General features: G+C 45.3%; 1 protein-coding gene across 3 annotated transcripts in view; it reads right to left on the bottom strand.

The window, feature by feature from the left end:
- LOC121232788 (spindlin-Z) overlaps nt 1-19,061 on the bottom strand; it is a 99,591-nt gene extending 80,530 nt beyond the window's left edge. For 2 of the 3 annotated variants that reach the window (XM_041121248.1, XM_041121250.1), the window contains exon 1: nt 18,496-19,061. The gene's annotated coding sequence lies outside the window, so the exon portion shown is untranslated. The remainder of the gene's footprint in view (nt 1-18,495) is intronic. The other variant, XM_041121249.1, reaches the window with a different exon arrangement.
- Between the last annotated feature and the right edge of the window lie 4,110 nt (nt 19,062-23,171).

Here is a 23,171-nt window from a genome sequence, read left to right as displayed (position 1 = left end):
TGAGTTTTACTTCTTTTCCTGATTTTCTCCCCCATCCCACTGGGTGGGGGGGGAGCGAGTGAGCGGCTGCGTGGTGCTTAGTTGCTGGCTGGGGTTAAACTACGACAGCAGTGAAAGAGTAAACATTTAGCATTTTGCATAGTGATGCACGACAGCACCAATAGAAAGATCATAAGCCCCTACCCAAAGCACAGAGAAGTTATCAGTTCTCCCTGGGAGATTAGGGAATTAAAATCAGTGGCAAGTTTTATTGTCTTTGCACAATTAAGAAATCAGTCATTTTAGCTTAGATTAAAGCAGTTCTCATGTAAACACATTCAACTAGCTGTTTACATTGGGAAAGTAAATCACTTAAGTGAAAGCATTTGCTGTTAAATGCAAGTTTTGCCATGGGTACTACCCAATAATGTGATTTTTTTTTTTTTTTTAATTTCCAGACCAATAGCAGAATATTCACTCACTGCCTATGATGTTAATACAAATCTCAGCCTAAAGAGATTATCAACTTTAAATAGTGAATAGCTGCATTAGCTGTCAAAGTTATAAAATGTAGTAATGGCAAGGTACTGAGAAAATTCAGCATTATATTAGGAGCTCTAACTACAGCTAACTACTCTCTCTCTCTATATTTATAAATTTGAAGGGTCAGTGAAAAATAGTTCTTTAAAGTGAAGTGTTGCTTGTAGAAGAGCAGTAGAGCTGTAGAAAAGAAATCAGAGCCCTGTAATACTGATAATTTAAATATTGTAGTCAAGACTGAAATCATCAGCAAGAGCAAATGAGAAGAACTTAAACTGCTTACTATACTGTTGTGGGTTTGTTGGGTTTTTTTTCCTACAAAAGATTAAACCCCTCAGCATCATAACACCATATGTTATTTTCTGTTTATGTACAGGTCTTTCAGATTTTTGGTGGAAAACAAGTAACATGCTGCATAAGTTAAAAAAAAGGGGGGGGAGGAGAGAATAAAGTTGTAAAACTGATGGCCCTTCCCATAAGGAGAGGAAAAAGCAGAGAACATGATACTGCTGGTGCTTTTTAAGAAGTGGAGGAGAAATGCACAAAGAACTGGCTCTGAAACTAATGCATATTTGCATATCCATGAAAATAAATGAGAAGCAGAAGATCTTAAAGAAGTATTTAAGAGGATGAATAACTGTTTCAAGTTATTTGGTGAAAAGTTATTTACTGGACTATGGAAAAATGTACTTTCAGAGAACACCTGCATGAGTTTGAGTATATGAACAGTTTTTGCTCAGGAATTAGCAAAACTGGTTTAAGCCAAGGAATTTCTTTTAACTGAGCTGTCAAAACCAACCTGTAGCTCAAGAATTCACACTGTATTCAATGCTCCCCTCCCCCTCTTGCTAGAGTGTTTTTTCAGAATGCAAGATACCTAGCATCTTGGGAAAATACTCCCCTTGTGAACTGGAGCAGTATTTGATAATTCAGCAGAGAAAGAAGGTAATTTTATTATGTTATTGTACTTTGAAAGATTATATAACTAGAAGGACTGCCTGTGAATAGGCTTTGAGGAATTGCCTCTACAGACAAGCAAAATGCATGCCTCAAACATTTAATTCCTCTTGTCCTGTATTAGCAGAGGTGAAAAATTATGGCAAGAAGGAAGTCAAGACTAAGAATGAAGACCATCTTTGAATCTTTTTTTTTCCTACCATACCTTGCTTGTCCTACAGAAAATGTGCATTCATTTCTTACTTTGATAATAAACTTTTTTTTTAAATACACATACTTATTTGCAGACAGATTAAGTTATCTTCTAGTACTTCAAATAAAATTGAGTCTACTGAAATCAAGTGCAGAGAAAGGGAGAAAAAAGAAAACCAGAAAGGGAATAAGTCAGGATGTCAGAAAGCAAGGTATTCCTCCCCTTATAAGCAGGTGAGGCTTTCTGGAAGTCTATCCTATAGATAAACAGAGCACACACAAGAACAGACACCTCTGCCTTTCATGGTGTATTGGGTGTATGTGGCAAGAGGTCAGGGACTGCCCTGTACCTGTCACAGCCAGTTCCAGCCTGCTCAGCAACAGATCCACCACAGGCCAAAGCTGAGCCAATCAGCAAAGCTGGTGGCACCTCTGTGAAAACATATTTTAAAAATGGGAGAAGACACCAAAGGGAGAGGGGAGAAGGGAACAAAAAAGTGAAAAACAACAGAGAACACCAAGGTCAGAACAGAAAGAGCTCCATGGCAGAGCAAATATTCCTGAAGGAACTGCAGTCTGCAGAGGACCCATGCCAGAGCAGATATTCCTGAAAGGACTACAGCCTGTAGAGAACCCATGCTGGAACAGAGAAAAAGTGAGAAGGAATGAGCAGCAGAGAGAAACTGCTATATGCTGACCATAACAACCCCCCCACACACACTGCATCACTGAAGGGACTGAGTGTAACTTGCAGATATAACAAGGGGCAAGGGGAAGAGTTTGGAGCAAAGTGGAGTCTGGGAAAAGGGGGAGAAAAAGTGTTTTCCCTAAGTGTGTTCTCCATAAGTCTTTTAATGTTTGTTTTGTTTCTGTTTCCCAATACTTGAATCAGTATTTTATATTTTTTATATATATATATATATATAAATCAACAATAAATTAAGTTAAATTCCCCAAGTTAAGTCTGTTTTTCCCACAACAGTTAAATGGTAAGTGATCTCCCTGTCTTGACCCGCAAGCTTTCTTGCTCCTGTTCTTCCTATTTTCTCCCTCCATCCTGCTGGGGGAGGGGATGAAAGAGCAGCTGGGTGAGAGTTTGGCTGCCAGCCAGGGCCAACCCACCACATCCCTGCTTCATGTTTAAACTTGCTCCACCCCCACCCAAACATACAGTCTCCCAGAACTGTGGTTAGAGGCCTCAGCATGACTGACAACTAGGATGTTTATTCACAGCAAAGAATCCTGTCCCAAATCATTACCATTTAAAAATGTACTTTTCATCCAATATTGGTACAGCTATATCTATAGTCATATGAAATAAGATATGTTTGCCTCATCATCCTCTCTATACAAGCCAACACTGCAGTAACTGAGGGCAGGAGCGAATCCCACCCCTCAACTTTAAACAAGTGAACTGTTAGGACAGCACATAAGCCAGAATAGAGGTTGCTTGCCCTCTGTCTTATGGCTGACACCTAACAGTAAAGTATGTTTATACTGATAAAATGCGGGGGAGGCAGAAGATCAAGAGAGATGTAATTCACAAATGCTAATAACAAACAAACAAATGAAAGACAGTAGTCACCTGAGGTACCCTCAGCAGTCAATGGACCAAGAGAGATTTCTATCTTGATTCACTTCTAGAAAAAGCTATTCCTCAGTAGAACGAGGACCCTCTGGGATCTGAGGGCAGCCTTTGTGAATGCTCCTCCTACTCACAAGATGTCAAGCATAAGTACCCAATGGTCTCCAGTTTCCAAATATGTCAAAGACCTGCGTACTCCCTAACTCTAAAAGCATTGAAGAGTCAGATTTTCAAAAAGTATTTGCACCACACAAGAAAAAGAATTTTCTGTTAAGCTGTTTTTTGAAGATACTACTCTCAGCGTATATTTTGACAGATCAGATCTCTTATAACTGCAGTTCCACTGATGGTAAACCAACCATTAACGAAACCTTGTGTCTTCTTTTAACATTACAACAAAGATCTTCTGACTGCCCAAAATACATGATTAAGGAACAGGATGGGTAAACAACCATCCAGAATCATACATATGTAGCTGTCCCAGTTTCGGCTGGGATAAAGTTAATTGTCTTCCTAGTAGCTGGTATAGTGCTATGTTTTGGGTTCAGTATGAGAAGAATGTTGATAACACACTGATGTTTTCAGTTGTTGCCAAGTAATGTTTAGTCTCAAGTCAAGGATTTTTCAGCTTCTCATGCCCAGCCAGCAAGAAGGCTGGAGGGGCACAAGAAGTTGGGAGGGGACACAGCCAGGGCAGCTAACCCAAACTGGCTATTCCATACTATTTGACATCATGTCTAGTATATAAAATGGGGGGGGGGGGGAAGTGAGCAAGCAGCTGCATGGTGCTTATTTGCTGGCTGGGGTTAAACCATGACAGTCTGTTTTGGCACCCAACGTGGGGCACAAAGGGTTGAGATAATGACAGACCTGACTAGAGGTTGTTAAAACAAATTTGTTACAAGCATTCATTATATTGGTCTAAGAGTCGCTGGTCGCTATGTTGATTTGTGAGCTTAAGAGTTGTGGCGCTCATTTTAGAAATCTGTTATGTATCACCTCACTTGCTGTATGTAGTCCCTGGGCTGCTGCTTATCATCCGTGGGGGGTGGATTAAGGTTTTCGCTTTGATGTATTGTGTAATACTGGCTTATGGTATGATAAAATTATTGGTTGTGGGACTAATCTGGTATTTACACTCAACATTGTCATCACCTCTATACTTCGGGAGCCATCTGTGGGAAACTTAATAATTACACCCTTGACCTTTCCTCCTTGGAGACACAATCTATGGGTGGGGTACCTTTCTTCCCCTTTCCCTTCTCCTCCACTCTAGTTAAAAGGCGTTTGAGAATTTTGAAAAATGTGAATATCCTTGGGATGCTGAAACCAGCATGGTCCTATTCCTAGGAACTAGCATGTTCCTGAATGTGGTTCAGGTCTTGTTTAGGGTTAAATAACTATTGAAGATCACCCAGAGATCTGCCCCAAGGATGGATAATTATGAATGGCAGGGTGTGTAGGGTAGTACGGGCAAGTACCTAGGGTGGTGGGCACCTCCAGTGTTTTGGAACTTCACCCTTGAATAAGTGCAGAATCCTGAAAAACTAGTAGAACATATGGAAAAAGTATGCTGTCACCACGACAATTCCAGGGAGACACAAATCACTGCAATATGCTGGGGCCTGTCCCACGACTACTGAGCCCTGTTCAACACTACTCAATACCCTCAAGGGGAAGAGAAGGACCCTGGATCTAATAACAAAGTGACAGGCACTGTGGCCACTCCAACCCCAGCGACAGGCACTGTAACTGAACCAGCGAACCAACCCCCACCAGTATCAGTTGCCCCCATACAGAAGAAGAAATATACAAAAAAAATCAGTTCGCTTAGCGAAGGATGGAGATGAACCAGGGTCATCATGGGAAAAGGAGGAAGAGGCAGAACCAGAGGTAATCACCCGATCCCTATCCTTGAGTGAGCTGTGGGATATGTGAAAAGATTTCAGCTGCTGTATAGGTGAGCACATTATCACCTGGCTGCTCCAATGCTGGGACAATGGGGCTAGTAGCCTGGAATTGGAAAGTAGGGAAGCCAAGCAGCTGGGATCGCTTGCCAGGGAAGGTGGCATTGACAAGGCAATTGGAAAAGGGACACAAGCCCTCAGCCTCTGGAGGTGACTCCTGTCAAGCATGAAGGAAAGGTACCCCTTCAAGGAAGATGTTATATGTCAGTCAAGCAAGTGGACCACCATGGAAAGAGGTATCCAATATCTGAGGGAATTAGCCGTGCTAGAGACGATACATCATGACCCGGACAACCCACAATTACCCAAAGATCCAGATGAAGTCCCATGCACACAACACGTGGCAGAAGTTTGTATGGAGTGCACCATCATCCTATGCCAACTCACTGGCGATAATGACCTGGAAAGACGAAGAGGCACCAACAGTGGATGAAGTGGCTCGCCAACTCTGGCAATACAAAGAAAATCTCTCCTCCTCCCGACAAGCCTGCATTTCAGATGTGGAGAAGCTGTCCGAGGACGTCCAGCAAATCAAAGACGATATGCCCTACTCCCCACCTGTAAGGACCAATGTCTCAGCTATTAGGAGTGAGCGCTCCTCTGCCCAAGAGAGAGAATATAGAAGGTACACACCACGAGGTGCCCTGAGGTTTTACTTATGTGATCATGGAGAGAACATGAGGAAACGGGATGGAAAACCTACCTCGGTCCTAAATGCACGGGTACGTGAGTTGCGAGGAAAAACCACCACAAAAGGGGATTCTCCCAGGAAAAATGCTGCTCCAGTTGCCAAACAAAGTAGAAGGGCTGATCTTACTTCTGATCCTCTTGAAGGGACTTCTGAGTCAATTTTACAAGAAGTGGGTACTGGATACTCTGGCCAGAATTAGAAGGGCCCTGCCTCCAGCCAGGTGGAGGAAAGGGATAACCGGGTCTATTGGACTGTGTGGATTCGATGGCCTGGCACGTTAGACCCACAGGAGTACAAGGCTCTAGTAGACACCGGCGCACAGTGTACTCTAATGCCATCAAGTTATAAAGGGGCAGAACTCATCTGTATTTCTGGTGTGACAGGGGGATCCCAAGAGTTAACTGTATTGGAAGCTGAAGTAAGCCTAACTGGGAATGACTGGCAGAAACACCCCATTGTGACTGGTCCAGAGGCTCCGTGTATCCTTGGCATAGACTATCTCAGAAGAGGGTATTTTAAGGACCCAAAGGGGTATCGATGGGCTTTTGGTATAGCTGCCTTGGAGACGGAGGGCACTGAACAGCTGTCTACCCTGCCTGGTCTCTCTCAAGACCCTTCGGTTGTGGGGTTGCTGAGGATTGAAGAATGAGTGCCAATTGCTACCACGATGGTGTACCGGCAGCAATATCGCACCAACCGAGACTCTCTGATTCCCATCCACAAGTTGATTCATCAACTGGAGAGCCAAGGAGTGATCAGCAAAACTCGCTCACCCTTTAATAGTCCCATATGGCCAGTGCAAAAGTCTAATGGGGAGTAGAGACTAACAGTTGACTATCATGGCCTGAATGAAGTTACACCACCGCTGAGTGCTGCCGTTCCAGATATGCTAGAACTTCAATACGAACTAGAGTCAAAGGCAGCCAAGTGGTATGCCACAAATGACATTGTTAATGCGTTTTTCTCAATCCCTCTGGCAGCAGAGTGTCATCCACAATTTGCTTTCACTTGGAGGGACATCCAGTACACCTGGAATCAACTGCCCCAGGGGTGGAAACACAGCCCCACCATTTACCATGGACTAATGCAGACTGCACTGGAAAAAGGTGAAGCTCCAGAACACCTGCAATACATTGATGACATCATCGTATGGGGCAACATGACAGAAGAAGTTTTTGAGAAAGGGAAGAAAATAATCCAAATCCTTCTGAAAGCCGGTTTTGCCATAAAAGAAAGTAAGGTCAAGAGACCTGCACAGGAGATCCAGTTTTTAGGAATAAAATGGCAAGATGGACGTCGTCAGATCCCAATGGACGTGGTCAACAAAAGAGCAGCTATGTCTCCACCGACTAATAAAAAGGAAACACAGGCCTTCTTAGGTGTCATGAGTTTTTGGAGAATGCATATTCCAAATTACAGTCTGATTGTAAGGCCTCTCTATCAAGTGACCCGGAAGAAGAATGATTTTAGATGGGGCCCTGAGCAACAACAAGCCTTTGAACAAATTAAACGGGAGATTGTTCATGCAGTAGCCCTTGGACCAGTCCAGGCAGGACAAGATGTTAAAAATGTGCTCTATACTACAGCTGGGCAAAAAATAGCCCTACTTGGAATCTCTGGCAGAAAGCACCTGGGGAGACCCGAGGCCGACCCCTGGGGTTTTGGAGTCGAGGATATCGAGGATCTGAGGCTCGCTATACTCCAACTGAAAAAGAGATATTGATTGGCAGCATGTGAAAGAGTTCGAGCTGCCTCAGAAGTGGTTGGTACTGAAACACAGCTCCTCTTAGCACCCCGACTGCCAGTGCTGGGCTGGATGTTCAAAGGGAGGGGCTCCTCCACACATCATGCAACTGATGCCACGTGGAGTAAGTGGGTTGCACTGATCACACAGTGGGCTCGCATAAGAAACCCCAGTCACACAGGAATTTTAGAAGTGATCACGGACTGGCCAGAAGGCAAAGATTTTGGAATGTCGCCAGAGGAGGAGGTGATGCGTGCTGAAGAGGCCCCGCTGTATAATAAACTGCCAGAAAACGAGAAGAAATATGCCCTGTTCACTGACGGATCCTGTCGCATTGTGGGAAAGCATCAGAAGGGGAAGGCTGCTGTATGGAGTCCTATACAAGAAGTCGCAGAAACTGCTGAAGAAGGTGAATCGAGTCAGTTTGCAGAGGTGAAAGCCATCCAGCTAGCGTTAGACATTGCTGAAAGAGAAAAGTGGCCAGCGCTCTTCATGGATGGTGGCAAATGCCCTGTGGGGGTGGTTACAGCAATGGAAGCAGAGCAAGTGGCAGCGCAGAGGTAAACCCATTTGGGCTGCTGCACTGTGGCAAGATATTGCGTCCCAGCTAGAGAATCAGGTTGTGAAAGTGCGTCATGTAGATGCTCACGTACCCAAGAGTCAGGACACTGAAGAACATCAAAACAACCAACAGGTGGATCAGGCTGCCAAGATTGAAGTGGCTCAGGTGGACCTGGACTGGCAACATAAGGGTGAACTATTTATGGCTCTGTGGGCCCATGACACCTCAGGCCATCAGGGAAGAGATGCAACATATAGGTGGGCTCGCGATCGAGGGGTGGACTTGACCATGGACACTATTGCACGGGTTATCCATGAATGTGAAACATGTGCTGCAATTAAGCAAGCCAAGTTGTTAAAGCCCCTGTGGTATGGAGGGCGATGGCTGAAATATAAACATGGGGAAGCTTGGCAGATTGACTATATCACACTCCCACAAACTCGCCAAGGCAAGCACCATGTGCTTACAATGGTGGAAGCAACCACCAGATGGCTAGAAACATATCATGTGCCCCATGCCACTGCCCAGAACACTATCCTGGGCCTTGAAAAGGAGGTCTTGTGGCGACATGGCACCCCAGAAAGAGTCAGACAACGGGACTCATTTCCGAAACAACCTCATAGACACCTGGGCCAAAGAGCATGGCACTGAGTGGGTGTATCACATCCCCTATCATGCACCTGCCTCTGGGAAAATTGAACGATACAGTGGACTGTTAAAGACTACATTGAGAGCAATGGGGGGTGGAACCTTCAAACATTGGGATACACATTTAGCAAAAGCCACCTGGTTAGTCAACACCAGAGGATCTGCCAGTCAAGGTAGCCCTGCCCAGTCAGAACTTTTACGTACTGTAGAAGGGGATAAAGTCCCTGTAGTGCACATCAAAAATATTTTAGGGAAGACAGTCTGGGTTACTCCTGCCTAAGGCAAAGGTAAACCCATTCGTGGGATTGCTTTTGCTCAAGGGCCTGGGTGCACTTGGTGGGTGATGCGAAAAGATGGGGAAGTCCAATGTGTGCCTCAAGGGGATTTGATTTTAGGTGAGACTAGCCAATGAATGAAACTGTATGATATTAGTTGCTATATAACCCTGCTACTGTATGTTATCATTACTATAATTGTTATATGCTATATCCATAGTACTACAGTAAGAATCACTTAGATCAAGCAAGAATGAACTGTGATAAAACTGAGCGAAGCGCAGTAGTGATGGAACCAGAACTGACTCCAGCATGCAACAATCCAACAGTGCACACCATCCTCCTGCTGCGTCCAATGTCACCTGCTCGTCACACCGCACTGAAGCCCAATCCTGCTCTGCCAACTGAAAGGACTTTGCACCATCCCTCCTGCCCAGAAAGACTGGTATGACAGATGGAGCCCAGAGGCGGGGACTAAACGAACTCAACGAACATTTTATGAACATGACCCATAAACTAGGGAATGATATCTGTGTGTGTGTATACATATATATATATCTATCTATCTCTCAAAGGACAGAAAAGGTGATGATGATTGACCAGTATGTAATGGAAAGTATGGGAACTGAGCATGACATTAATGGTATAGAAGAAGGGGTGGATACTGTCCTGGTTTCAGCTGGGATAGAGTTAATTGTCTTCCTAAGAGCTGGTATAGTGCTATGGTTTGAGTTAGGTATGAGAAGAATGTTGATAACACACTGATGTTTTCAGTTGTTGCCAAGTAATGTTTAGTCTCAAGTCAAGGATTTTTCAGCTTCTCATGCCCAGCCAGCAAGAAGGCTGGAGGGGCACAAGAAGTTGGGAGGGGACACAGCCAGGGCAGCCGACCCAAAGTGGCCAACGGGGTATTCCATACCATGTGACATCATGTCTAGTATATAAACTGGGCGGGGTGGAGTGAGTGAGCAGCTGCGTGGTGCTTAGTTGCTGGCTAGGGTTAAACCACAACAGGAGTTGACTGTCTTTTGAGTACAAGATGAGTTAGACAACCTCCAAGCCTTATCTTCATTATTTCTATCATTCCTAGAAAATTAAAAAAGACAGTTTACTCTCCGAACATTTTACTACTCAAGTTGAAGACCAAAGATAAGTTACAGACATACAGAAGAACAGACAATATGCTCATCAGTATGATAGGTAGTTATCTAAGCATACCAGAGGCCTAAGCACTGTACTGAATTTTAGTAGACATTACATTTGACACAGCATTTGAGAAAGGATAGCATGAAAACTTAACATAAATGTGTTGTGGGCAAAAAAAGTTTACTTATTTTTGGGGAATTTCAACCAATTTAATTTATTGTCAATTAAACACTTCTAATTACCAGTTCTGTTACTGAACCAAACAAAAAAACACACTCACTCTCTCTCAGAAATCTCAAAATCAGAGAATGGTTAAGGTTGGAAGGGACCTCTGGAGGTCCTACTCAAACAAGACCACCTAGAGCCAGTTGCCCAGTACTATGTCCAGATGGATTTTGAGTATCTCCAAGGAGGGAAACTCCACCAACTCTCTGAGCAACCTGTTCCAGTGCTCGGTCACCCTCACAGTAAAAAAGTGTTTCCTAATGTTCAGACAGAACCTCCTGTGTTTCACTGTGTGCCCATTGCCTCTTGTCCTGTCACTGGGCACCACTGCAAAGAGCCTGGCTCTGTCTTTGTTACAGCCTCTCTTCAGGTATTTATATACATTAATAAGATCCTCCCTGAGCCTTCTCTTCTCTACGCTAAACATCCCCAGCTCTCTCAGCCTTTCCTCAGATGCGAGATGCTCTAGTCCCTTAATCATCTTTGTGGCCCTTCACTGGACTCTCTCCAGTATGTCCATGTCTCTTGTACTGTGGAGCCCAGAACTAGACACAGGACTCCAGGTGTGGCCTCACCAGTGCGGAATATAAGGGAAGGATCACCTCCCTTGACCTGCTAGCAATGCTTTGCTTAATGCAGCCCAGGATACCATTAGCCGCCTTTGCCACAAGGGCACATTGCTGGCTCATGTTCAATCTAGTGTCCACCAGGACCCCCAGGTCCTTTTCTGCAAAGCTGCTTTCCAGCTGGTTTGTCCCCATCATGTACTGGTGCAGGACTTGGCACTTCCCCTTGTTGAACTGCATGAAGTTCCTGTCAGCCCGTTTCTCCAGCCTGTCCAGGCCCCTCTGGGTGGCAGCACGACCCTCTGGTGTATCAGCCACTCCTCCCAGTTTTGTGTCATCTGCAAACTTGCTGAGGGTACACTCTCCCCCATCATCCAGATCATTAATGAAGATGTTGAACAGGATCAGACCCAGTATTGGGGCAAATAGTGGGGTACACCACTAGTTACCGGTCTCCAACTAGACTTTGTGCCACTGATCACCACCTTCTGGGCCCTGCCATTCAGCCAGTTTTCAATCCACCTCACTGTCTGCTCATCCAGCCCATACTTCATTGTCTTCTCTATGAGGATCTTGTGATTACAGTCTTTCCAGGGCTCTATAGCACTGTCACCAAACACAAATATACTTCCATGAAGATGAAAATTACTGAATAGGACACTTCTATTTATATATGCACAGACATTCCTTAACAATGCTATTCTTGAACAAAAAATGGGGTTATTCCTCCCCAGGGGCAGGACTTAGCACTTCCCGTTGTTGAACTGCATGAGGTTCCTGTCAGCCCATTTCTCCAGCCTGTCCAGGCCCCTCTGGGTGGCAGCACGACCCTCTGGTGTATCAGTCACTCCTCCCTTGCTGAGGAGTTGCTGAGGAGTTACTGAGGAAGGGCACTCCTTCCTTCTCAGGCCACCCGTGCATGTGATGACTTGGGGGGAAGTACTGCACAGCATAGTAGTTCACAGGCACGAGATGGGATGGGCGGAGCCGAGCGGTGGCAGGGAGGGCAGCAGGAAGGTCCGCCAGCCAGTTGTAAACCCCGCCCCCAGCGGTCTCGATCTCTGGGGTGGCCAGATCGGAACTATGATCCCGGAAGAAATGATCTCTGGCAGAAGGCACTGGGGGCACCCCAAGCTATATTGCACGGGGAGTCCGCTGTCAACATCTGGAAGCTGGTGGAATTGCTGGAGGGGAAAACTAGAGACCAAAGGGAAGTGCCAGCAACCCCACCGCCTCGGGAAGAGAAATAGAATCCTTTCGCATCACTGCAAGAGGAACTGGATGGGCTAAAAAACTAGAAGCTGCGGTTTGGGGTTCAGGCTGCCCAATCCACATGGTGAATACTTGCCAATGGTCTGCTGATAAAGAGCCTTATATACACATTCCTGTGGGCCCAAAACAGTTAAGTTTACTCCCTGAAAACCTGTTCATGTGCTGGATATTCCTGTGTTCAATATTCCACTTTAATTCTAGACCAGAAGGGAATGATGGCCCACAATGAGCATCAAATTCATCAGACTACGCTCCCTTTTAACTTTGGAGGCAAGAGGTGACTGTACCACCACTCCAAAGAAACCAGTCAAATCATGACTGTGGTCACAGGGTGGATTGTGTGGCAGTACACTCCCCCCCACCCCTACCCCCTGTGAACAGGAAACAAAACTTCTCCAGGAATGGAGAAGGGGAAAAAAAAACTAAACCCTAGAGGCCACAGGTTGAAATTTGAACTGGCCAATCGAGTTACGCCAGGTACACCGAGGTGACCCTCCTAGCCAATAGAATTAAATGACCACAGGTCAGATTTGACAGGGGTATAAACGGGGTCCCGCCGGAGGACATGTTGGCAGTCCTCCTCGGAGCAGCAGGTCTGCAGTCGGGGACTCCCCCTCGGGTCAGGGCACCACCCGAGGTAACTCCTCGAGGGAGAGAGCCCTCAGCTTTTAGGTGAGCAATACGCGCGTTTTGGAGCCATCATTTTTTAAATCTTAAGAATCCTTAAGTCAGCTGTGTAGTATTAATTCTCTTTACATCATTGAGCCTGTGGTTTTATAAAATGTTAATGGACTTCTAAGTAACTTTTTACTGAAGAATAAATCTGAGTTTTAACACCTGTTGGATTTGGTTGTGCGTGCATCCATAACATATGCTGTGCCCCATCATCCAGGTCATTAATGAAGACGTTGAAGAGGACTGGACCCAGTATTGACCCCTGGGGTACACCACTAGTTACTGGCCTCCAACTAGACTTTGTGCCACTGATCACCACCTTCTGGGCCCAGCCATTCAGCCAGTTTTCAATCCACTTCTTCATCCCTTGCCCCTGCAAAACCTCTCCTTCCCCCTGTTTGTTCTCCAATCCCATCACCACACATAAACCAGTCTTTTAGATGGGGCAACAGGCGGGGCATGAAATTGGGGTCAGTGCGTGCTGGTTCCTCTACTGGTAGCAGTCCCTTTAGAGTCAGACCTCTCAGCCCCTGCTCAGGCTACCAGTCAAGCTCCTGCTCTCCTCCTGTTCCAGCATTGTCTTCTGTCTCCTCTTTCCTCTGCTCTGGTGTTATTTCTTTTCTTCCTTTTTTTCCAGTATTTACCACCCTTTCTTAGTTTTGTTTTCACAGAGGCGCCACAAAGTTTGCCAATTGGCCCATCTTTGGCCTGCAATGGGGTTGTTGCTGAGCTGGCTGGAACCAACTGTAACCAGTACAGGGCAGTCAACAACTTTCTCCCACAGAGGTCACCCCTGCAGCCCCACCCCCCTCAACCTTGCCAATTATGCCAAATACAAAATGTCACAAGGGAACTATTCCAGAACATGCTTTCTTCTATGCTGCTGGGAACTTCCAGATTTACAAATCTCAACAGGAAGCATGAAATTATACAGTGGAGTTAAGCTACCTTTTTTGAACACACTAGGGAAGAATTTTTCATTAAGAAAATACATACTAAACTAGGAAAATAATTTTTGCAACAGAAATAGTTATTTGATCTTAACACATACCAGACCAGAAGTCTGATGTCTGATATGTCTTTCAGTTGTGCTTCTTAGGTAAGAGGTCATGATCTAGTAAAGTTCATTTTTACATTTAAATGTGATTAATACAGGTTCAAAAAAAGTCATTTATATTTTTTGAAAGGGGAGGTCAAGTTAAGGTGTAGATAGGTGAAGTCTTTTTACAGAAATCAGCATAATGGCAGCTTAGTATGCTTTAGAACAAGTCAATGAACATTACTGACAAAGTCAAGCTTACTTCTTCATTTTACAAGTGACCGACAACATCTGGGCAAAGTAATATCATCTTAAGCAGCAGCACCAGTGGTAGACATCAGTTTGCTAGGTAACGTTATACTTTACAACCTAGTCAGCATAGCAATCTTAAAACAGAATAGCTACCCACGTTCCCTATATTCATTACTTGTTCTGACCTAATAGTAATCTGGGGAAAACAAAAAACCCACCAAGCAATACAGTGGATAGAATTAAAAAGCCTTTGAGGTACACATTCAGAGAGAATTGTCATCTTAATAGGCTACACCCAAAGTTACATAGGGAATTTGGGATTCAGGACTACCTCTGAACCACTAGGAAGATTCTGAAAACAAAAGGATGAGAGATCGACTAGTGACCTTAAACATAGCAACACATTTTATTGGAGCACTTTCATCCTAAAGCATTTCTAAACTTGCAGATACAAGCAGTCTTAAACTTAAGCAGACAGATAGGCTCCCCAGAACTCTGACACTAAATCAAACCAACCAAAACCTCAAAAAAGGAACATTAAGACTAGCCAGGTTACCACACACCACTGATCACTCCCAGGAAATGAAAATGCAGGGATTGAATCCAAGGCACTTCAATTGAAGTAGCTGGCACTATTAGTACAATGGGACTATCAGCTACAATGTGGTCAAAGAATAGGATCTGCATACAGCTATGCCAGAAAAAGTGACAGTGAAAATAAAGAGATTACTTCAAAGATGGCAAGTGGACTCAACAATTGGTCACAATGATAAAAATGTTCTTGCTATAAATGGCTACTCTAAGTCATCCATATAAAAACAACTGGAATATTATTGGTAAACAAAGAGATAAAGTTCTCCTCTGTTCAAACTACCACCTGCAATTGAAGGTCTAAAGTTCAGCAGCTCATCTGCACGTTAAGTATTGTTAAAATCCATAGAGCTACTCTTAAAATTAAGATCTACTCTCAACACTATTTGGAGGTGCAGACCTTGAATAGCACATAAGAGCATTCAACAATAACAAAAAAAAAAAAAAAAAAGACACACTAAAAGCTAATCTTAGCAAAAAAGACTATAAAAAACTACCTGTAAATGTTTACAGTATACTGTCAGTAACTCTTATTTTACAGATAGATCTCCAAGAAAATCCCATCATAAAAGATAATTTAACAACACATCTCAACCACCTTGCAATAACTGCAAATACTAGAATGCAATTAGGTAACATTTAAATCTAATATAGTCACCACAGTTAATGACAACAATCTGTAATGGTTCCACAATCTGCTGAAATACATACTATAAAGTTTCCAAGCAAGCAAGTCAAACAAGACCTCACATAACATGGATTTACAGCAGTTTTACAACCTACATTACACAAATATAAAAAGGCAATCTCCAATTGTAGAAACATTCTCCTCAGCCTCTCCGATAGCCAAATCGATTCACCTCCAGCATGCCATCACCAAATTCACATTTTAGATTAAGACAGAAAGTTAAATCCAACCACTGTCACATGGTGAAAACAATAATAAGTACTGTATATTATTAAATTAAATTATTTCAGCATTACTTGAAAATTACTTTAGTGATCCCAGGCCCATTTTTCACTGTTCATAGATAAAATACAAATTATTTAACAAAGTTGTTAATTAGTTAACAGAAGTTAAGAGTAACAGAGTGCTGCACAAATCCACTGATGTATCAAGTTACAGAGTTTTGCTCACTTCTGCATCTAGTATTACAGTTGGCTTGGGAGCCATGACATGAATACACATTCCAAAATGCAACTTGGATGACTCCACTCAAGTTTTACATTGTGGTAAACTCAATACTATAATTTATTTTCTCCTCCAGTTAATCAACACTTGTTAATAGGGATGGAAAAAGTGGGAGAAAAAGACAAACATAGATTAAAGAAATTATTAATATATGATACTTAATTCTAGCATTAAAATGCAGTAACTACTTCTACCTCAATAAAAACTGATTATGCTATGCCAGTGCTTCTCCACTAGAAGCTTCCAAAGCAAAGTAACCAAAGAAAAGAGTTAGGACATTACTTTAGGGCACTGCTCTGATAGAAGTTATGGCTATCAATGTGTACATGCTTTGAATAAAGACTGTGGTTTTAAATATAATCTTTGAAAAGTGAAACGTTTACTATGAGTTACAGTAACACATATGTTTAGAAAGCATCACATCCTTTGCACCTTGAGCATTCATCCTTAAATTAAAACCTAGATATGCTGTTCCCCAGCAGATCATTTTAGATATGTCCAAGAAATTAAAATGTTATTTTGGCTTTATGTCATTAAAAAAAAAAAAGGCAATAAAGTATAAGCTATTTTCATCGAAGCCAGAAGGGGGTACTCTGAATAACTGAGGTTGGGAGGTGCTGAACTGAACATTTGTGTTGTGTTAGGAAAGGTCAGAAATATGCTGTCTTGCAGTTCAGTATCGCACTTCAGTTCACGATGCCATACCTTTTCTTTTTTAAGAAAAAGTGCTCCTTTTAACAACAACAACAAAACAACCACTTCATCACAAGGGCAAATTAATCTGTGACAGAAAACTAGCAACACAAAGAGACCAGGCAAGTTTTAATTCCAGTTTTATATCCTGTGATCTGTGAGCTATTTAAGATACTGACAAGGAGATACAGAGAACGCCAAGAAACCCCCAAAAACCTATACTATGGCTTTTCACTACACAATGCCTATTCCAACATAACTAGTTCAGGTCTTTTTAATAAGACTGTGCCGAGTTGATACCTTATACTGAACTAGATCCTAAAATGAAAGAAACGTCACTAGATTATTTCGCAAGCATAATACAGTATTTCATCCCCGCCAGCACTTTGGTGCACCAGCCCCCTCCCCCAAAGAGATATGCGCATTCCAATCAAGCCTCTCTCAGCAGGGCTCAGCCAATTCTCCCCCTCCCTCCAGGCCTTGCTAGGTTCCCAAACCCCCCTCTGATTTTAGGTTTCATTTTGTTGTAAACAGCAAAACGAAAGGAGAAAGCCTCCAAAGTGAGGATCCTTACCCTTGAAATCCCGCCATGTGCGCAATAAGGAGGGTGAATTGTTTTTCCTTTTTTTTTTTTTTTTTAAATGGGAGATGAAGGGGAAGAAACAAAAGCCTAAATGGAGGAGAGGCTAAGCGGCGGAGACAGAGGGAGAAAGAGGAGAGCCTGGTGAAGGAGCAGGGCGAGCGTCAGCCATGTTGTGTGTGTTGGTCCAGTATTTACAAACCTGCAGCTGCAGCAGCGTTTTGAGTCTGGGAGAGAGGGGAAAGAAGGGAGGGGGAAAGAAAGGAGAGGAGGGAGGAGAAAGAAGGAATCGAGGGAGGAGGGGAAAGCGGCGGCGGCAGCAGCAGACAAAGGAACCCAGCAAAGCGCGAGCAAAGCGCGCGCATACACACACACACACACACTCACTCTCTCTCTGGGTGTCCCAGACAGCGGCAGTGGCGTGTGCAAACCAGTGCTCCCAGCCCGGCGCGTTAGCAACTCTCCCAGCTCCAGCCTTTCGCTACTGCGGCGCGGCCGAGCCCCGCCACCACCCTCACACCCCCTTCGCCCCATTTTCTCGTGGGGGGAAGCGGACGGATGACAGAGCAGAGGCATGCCTCCCCCAACGTGCACTATCGACAGAGGCTTATCTGCCGGGAGCCCCACAGCGGGCCCCAGCCCACAGTACAATAGCTCCACAAAGAGGAAGGGGGGATGTGAAGCTGCGACCCCTCCCCTCCAGCAAGGAACGGGGGGGGGGGGGGGGTGAGTAAGTGTGGTAGACACCGAGAGGGGCCGTGCCAAAGGAAGGCAGCAGTCCCCCAGAGCCCGGAAGAGTGGGGGTTGCCAAGGAGCCGGGGCGCTACGTGGGAAGGGAAGATAGAAACGGCAACACGAGCCTGAGGGCCCCCACTCTCGCCCGCCTCCCGCGGCTTCCGGGCGGGCCGCTGAGGCGGGCAGTGAAGAAGAAAGGGTAACAGAGACAGAACACCGCAAGTATATAAATAATGTCAGCCTCAGGGGAGGGGAGGGAAAGCTAGGAGCAGCGGCTCCCTCCGGCTCTGCGCGGTACTAGGCTAGGCTAAGCTAGGCTAGGCCGAGGGCGGCGCGACAGGCTGCGCTTTCCCGCCCCCCCCCCCCCCCCCCCCGCATTCGCTACTCACCTGCTGGGGGGGGGGGCGCCTGGGAACGCCAGGAGGACGGCCTAGGAGCGTTAGCGCTGCAACCACAGCAGTCCTTCTGTCTCACTAGGCCACTCAGACTCTCTGTAGCAGCAATAGGGACAGCTGCTCCCCTTGTCTCGTTTGTCCCACTCCACCGTCACCACTGCTGCCTCCTGTTCGCCTCTGCCACATTTGGATCCCTCTCTCCGTACGCGAGCTCCACCGCCAGGATAGAGGCCTCCTTACCTTCCTGCCAAATAGTGAGCTACCCCCATCGAGACGTTCAAAACACAAGGCCGGACACCGCCCTCCTTCCCTCCACCAACGCGCAGGCGCACTGCAAATTCCGAACTGCGACAGGAGCGCAGGAAGCAATCCACCACCCAGTCAACCACTACTCGCTAGCGCGCAGGCGTGCTCGTAGCTGCTGTCGCTCCTCCTCCACTGCCGCCTCCCGGCGCTCCGTCGGCGGTCGTAGTGGAGGATGGTGTGGGCTCGTTCGCAGATGGCTGTCTGTTGGCCCTTCTCCAAACGCAGGCCACTAGGCCCTGGGGCGGTGAACATCCACCTTTCCCCTCCCATCCGCCCGCCCACCGCGGTGGCTCCAGTGCTGCCTCGCGAGGTGGCCACAGTGCTTTATGGCAGTGGTACCGCTTCCCTAAACAGGTATTGGGAGCCAGCGGCTCTCCGCTGCCCCCTCGCCATCATAGGAAAAAAAATGTGTAGGCCATCATAAGAAAGAAAAATCAGCTATGGATATCCTGTGTTACAAATTCGGCCCGTGCCGACTGAGGAGAGAGGCTAGGACCCAAAGTATAGAATTACAAAGGTAAATATTTATTCATGTGCATGAGATGTCTCAGCCAAACTGGGCACACCCAAGGAATTTTTCTTTAGGGGTTTTATACTGTGCACTACAAGGGTATGAATCATCCAATTACCTACTAATGCATATTTCTAATTATCCAATCATAAACGTGGTACAGCGTAGAAATATACATTACAAAAATATATTTTGTAGGTCTTGCAGCATCATTATGGTTTGTGGTTTATCTGTTAATCCAGATGTTTCCATCATCAACTTCTGCAAAGTTATTAGGCATCAGCAATTCATGTTTCTCTTAGATATGGATCCTTCAGTTAAGGAAACCTCTGTTCTCACAAAAATTATCTTAGTTGATCGCTTGTCCTTAGTAGGGGTCTTGGGTCTCCAGATAACGACACAGCAATTATACACTAATAACGTTCTTAGCTCCTAATGACTGTGTGGTCTCAATAATTTATATCACGCCTACTAGAAATGAAAATAAAGATTTAGACAAAAAAATAAAAATAAGATGCGCTGTCACCAAATTATAGTCTCACATTTTTTACATTATTCAAGGATATAACTTCAAGAGCTGTTAATAGCTTTAGATTGACAAAGAACAAAATGGAAAACATGAAAAAGTAAGATTATGTTCTTTGTCAAATCAAGTAATTGGTTCAATAATCAAAACAGGTGAACAGTAGAGGCACAGTCTGCCTTAACAAATCTAATGGGTATTTTTTTCAAAGTAGACCTTGGCAGGTATAGCATGACAGGATATGACATTTTTCTGTTACAACATCATAAGACAAAGAAACTTCACTGCATGAAGACAGCCATGAAGAATTGTTTATTTGAGTCAAGAAGAGTTTGACTGAAGGCCATCATATTGCGAAACCAAAATGCAACTTAACCTAATTAATAATATCCTGAAAATTATTTTCCTTTTTTTTTTGTGTGTGTTTTAAGTGCTGTTGTCACCTGTGGTGGGTTGACCCTGGCTGGACGCCAGGTGCCCACCAAAGCCGTTCTATCACTCCCCCCCCCCCCCCCCAGCTGGACAGGGGAGAGAAAATACAACAAAGGGCTTGTGGGTTGTGTCCTGGTTTCAGCTGGGATAGAGTTAATTGTCTTCCTAGTAGCTGGTACAGTGCTATGTTTTGAGTTCAGTATGGAAGAATGTTGATAGCACTGATGTTTTCAGTTGTTGCTCAGTAGTGTTTAGTCTCAAGTCAAGGATTTTTCAGCTTCTCATGCCCAGCCAGTGAGAAAGCTGGAGGGGCACAAGAAGTTGGCACAGGACACAGCCAGGGCAGCTGACCCAAAGTGGCCAACAGGGTATTCCATACCATGTGACATCACATCTAGTGTATAAACTGGGGGGAGTGGGGGCGGGGGGAGTCACCGCTCGGGGACTAGCTGGGTGTCGATTGGCAGGTGGTGAGCAATTGCACTGCGCATCATTTGTACATTCCAATCCTTTTATTATTACTGTTGTCATTTTATTAGTGTTATCATTATCATTATTAGTTTCTTCTTTTCTGTTCTATTAAACCGTTCTTATCTCAACCCATGAGTTTTACTTCTATTCCCGATTTTCTCCCCCATCCCACTGAGTGGGGGGGGAAGTGAGTGAGTGGCTGTGTGGTGCTTAGTTGCTGGCTGGGGTTAAACCACGACAGTTGACATAAGGACAGGGAGAGATCACTCAACCAATTACCATCACGGGCAAAACAGACTCAACTTGGGGAAAATTAGTTTATTGCCAATCAACCAGAGTAGGGTAATGAGAAATAAAACCAAATCTCAAAACACTTTCCCTCCACCCCTCTCTTCTTGCCGGGCACAGCTTCACTCCCGGATTCTCTACCTACCCCCCCAGCGGCACAGGGGGACGGGGAATGGGGGTTACAGTCAGTTCATCACACGTTGTCTCTGCTGCTTCATCCTCTTCAGGGGCAGGACTCATCACACTCTTCCCCTGCTCCAGCATGGGGTCCCTCCCACGGGAGACAGTCCTCCACGAACTTCTCCAACGTGGGTCCTTCTCACGGGCTGCAGTTCTTCACAAACTGCTCCAGCATGGGTCCCTTCCACGGCATGCAGTCCTTCAGGAGCACATTTCTCCAGCGTGGGTCCCCCACGGGGTCACAAGTCCTGCCAGCAAACCTGCTCCGTGGGCTCCTCTCTCCACAGATCCGCAGGTCCGGCCAGGAGCCTGCTCCAGCGCGGGCTTCCCACGGGGTCACAGCCTCCTTCGGGCACCCACCTGCTCCGGCGTGGGGTCCTCCACGGGCTGCAGGTGGATATCTGCTCCACCGTGGACCTCTATGGGCTGCAGGGGGACAGCCTGCCTCATCATGGTCTTCACCATGGGCTGCAGGGGAATCTCTGCTCTGGCGCCTGGAGCACCTCCTCCCCTTCCTTCTTCACTGACCTTGGTGTCTGCAGGGTTGTTTCTCTTACATGTTCTCACTCCTCTCTCCGACTGCAGTTTCTGTGTGCCCTGCAACTTTTTTTCCTTCTTAAATATGTTATCACAGAGGTGCTACCACTATCGCTGATTGGCTTGGCCTTGGCCAGCAGGAGGTCTGTCTTAGAGCTGGCTGGTATTGGCTCTTTTGGACATAGGGGAAGCTTCCAGCAGCTTCTCACAGAAGCCACCCCTGTAACCCCCCCACTACCAAATCCTTGCCACACAAACCCAATACATCACCTGACAGTACGAGGACAGATAGTTTCTTTTAGGTATCCTTGGCAGAATGATGACGACACTAAGTTGTAGTTTCAATTAAAGCTTTATTTTTTAACAGAATTTTATGATTAGCATAGAATCTTATGATCAGAGTAGCACAGGATTTTTAATAAGCAGAATCAGTGTAGCAATTTTATGAGTAGCGTAGCACAGAATTTTATAGCACAGCTTAGCTTATACTTTCTAATCACCTGGACTTCTGTAAATCAGGTCAAATCTTAATACGTGGCTTGCCATATCAATATAACAATCATAATCTTGACTCAAAATGCACAAAAGAATACGAGTCAGTCCTCAGAATAGCACCTGCTCCAGCGTGGCCTTACCCACAGCCACAGTCCCTTTAGGAGTGAACCTGCTCCAACATGACCATACCCATGGCTGCAGTCCCTCCAGGGGTGTACCTGCTCTGTCATGGGCTTATCCATGGCCACATGCTTCGAGGTGCTCCAGCATGACCTCATGCACAGCCACAGATGCTTCAAGGTGTACCTGCTGCAGCATGGACTTACCCGCAGCCACAGATGCTTCGAGGTGTACCTTCTCCAGCATGGACTTATCCTCGGGCCACAATCCCTTCAGAGGTATACCTGCTGTGGCACAGACATAACTACAGCCACAGACGCTTTGAGATGTACCTGCTCTGGTGTGGGCTTATTCACGGCCACAGATGCTTCGGGGTGTCCTGCTCCTGAGTGGACTCATCCACAGGTCACAGTCCCTTCAACTCGAGTTCACACTGGAGTTCCAGCCTGTCCAGTACAGCACCACAGAAACAGCAGCTATGCCCTGGCCATCTGCCAGCCCAGGCGCATTGCCACTGCTGTTATCAAAATGTTCCCAGGAACATCAGAGTAAGATGATAAGCAGTACAGCAGTACAGCAAGCAGCAAAAGCAAAATGCAGCCACTAACAAGCACTAGACTCTAATATACAGTAAGGTAAGCAAGCCCCATGGCAAGCACAGGAGCCTGTCAATTAATAGCTAAACAGCAATAACAGCTATAAATTTTGTTACTGATTTGTCATTGTTTTGTTATTAGTTAGAATTAATCATATTTAGTTTTAACATTTTAGCAAAATCATATGTATGTTGTATTTTATACATTTAAC

Source organism: Aquila chrysaetos, chromosome W, assembly GCF_900496995.4.
Source record: "Aquila chrysaetos chrysaetos chromosome W, bAquChr1.4, whole genome shotgun sequence".
Classification (NCBI taxonomy): domain Eukaryota; kingdom Metazoa; phylum Chordata; class Aves; order Accipitriformes; family Accipitridae; genus Aquila; species Aquila chrysaetos.
The sequence above is the reverse complement of the archived record's forward strand: the minus strand, read 5'-3'. Positions and strand labels throughout refer to the sequence as shown.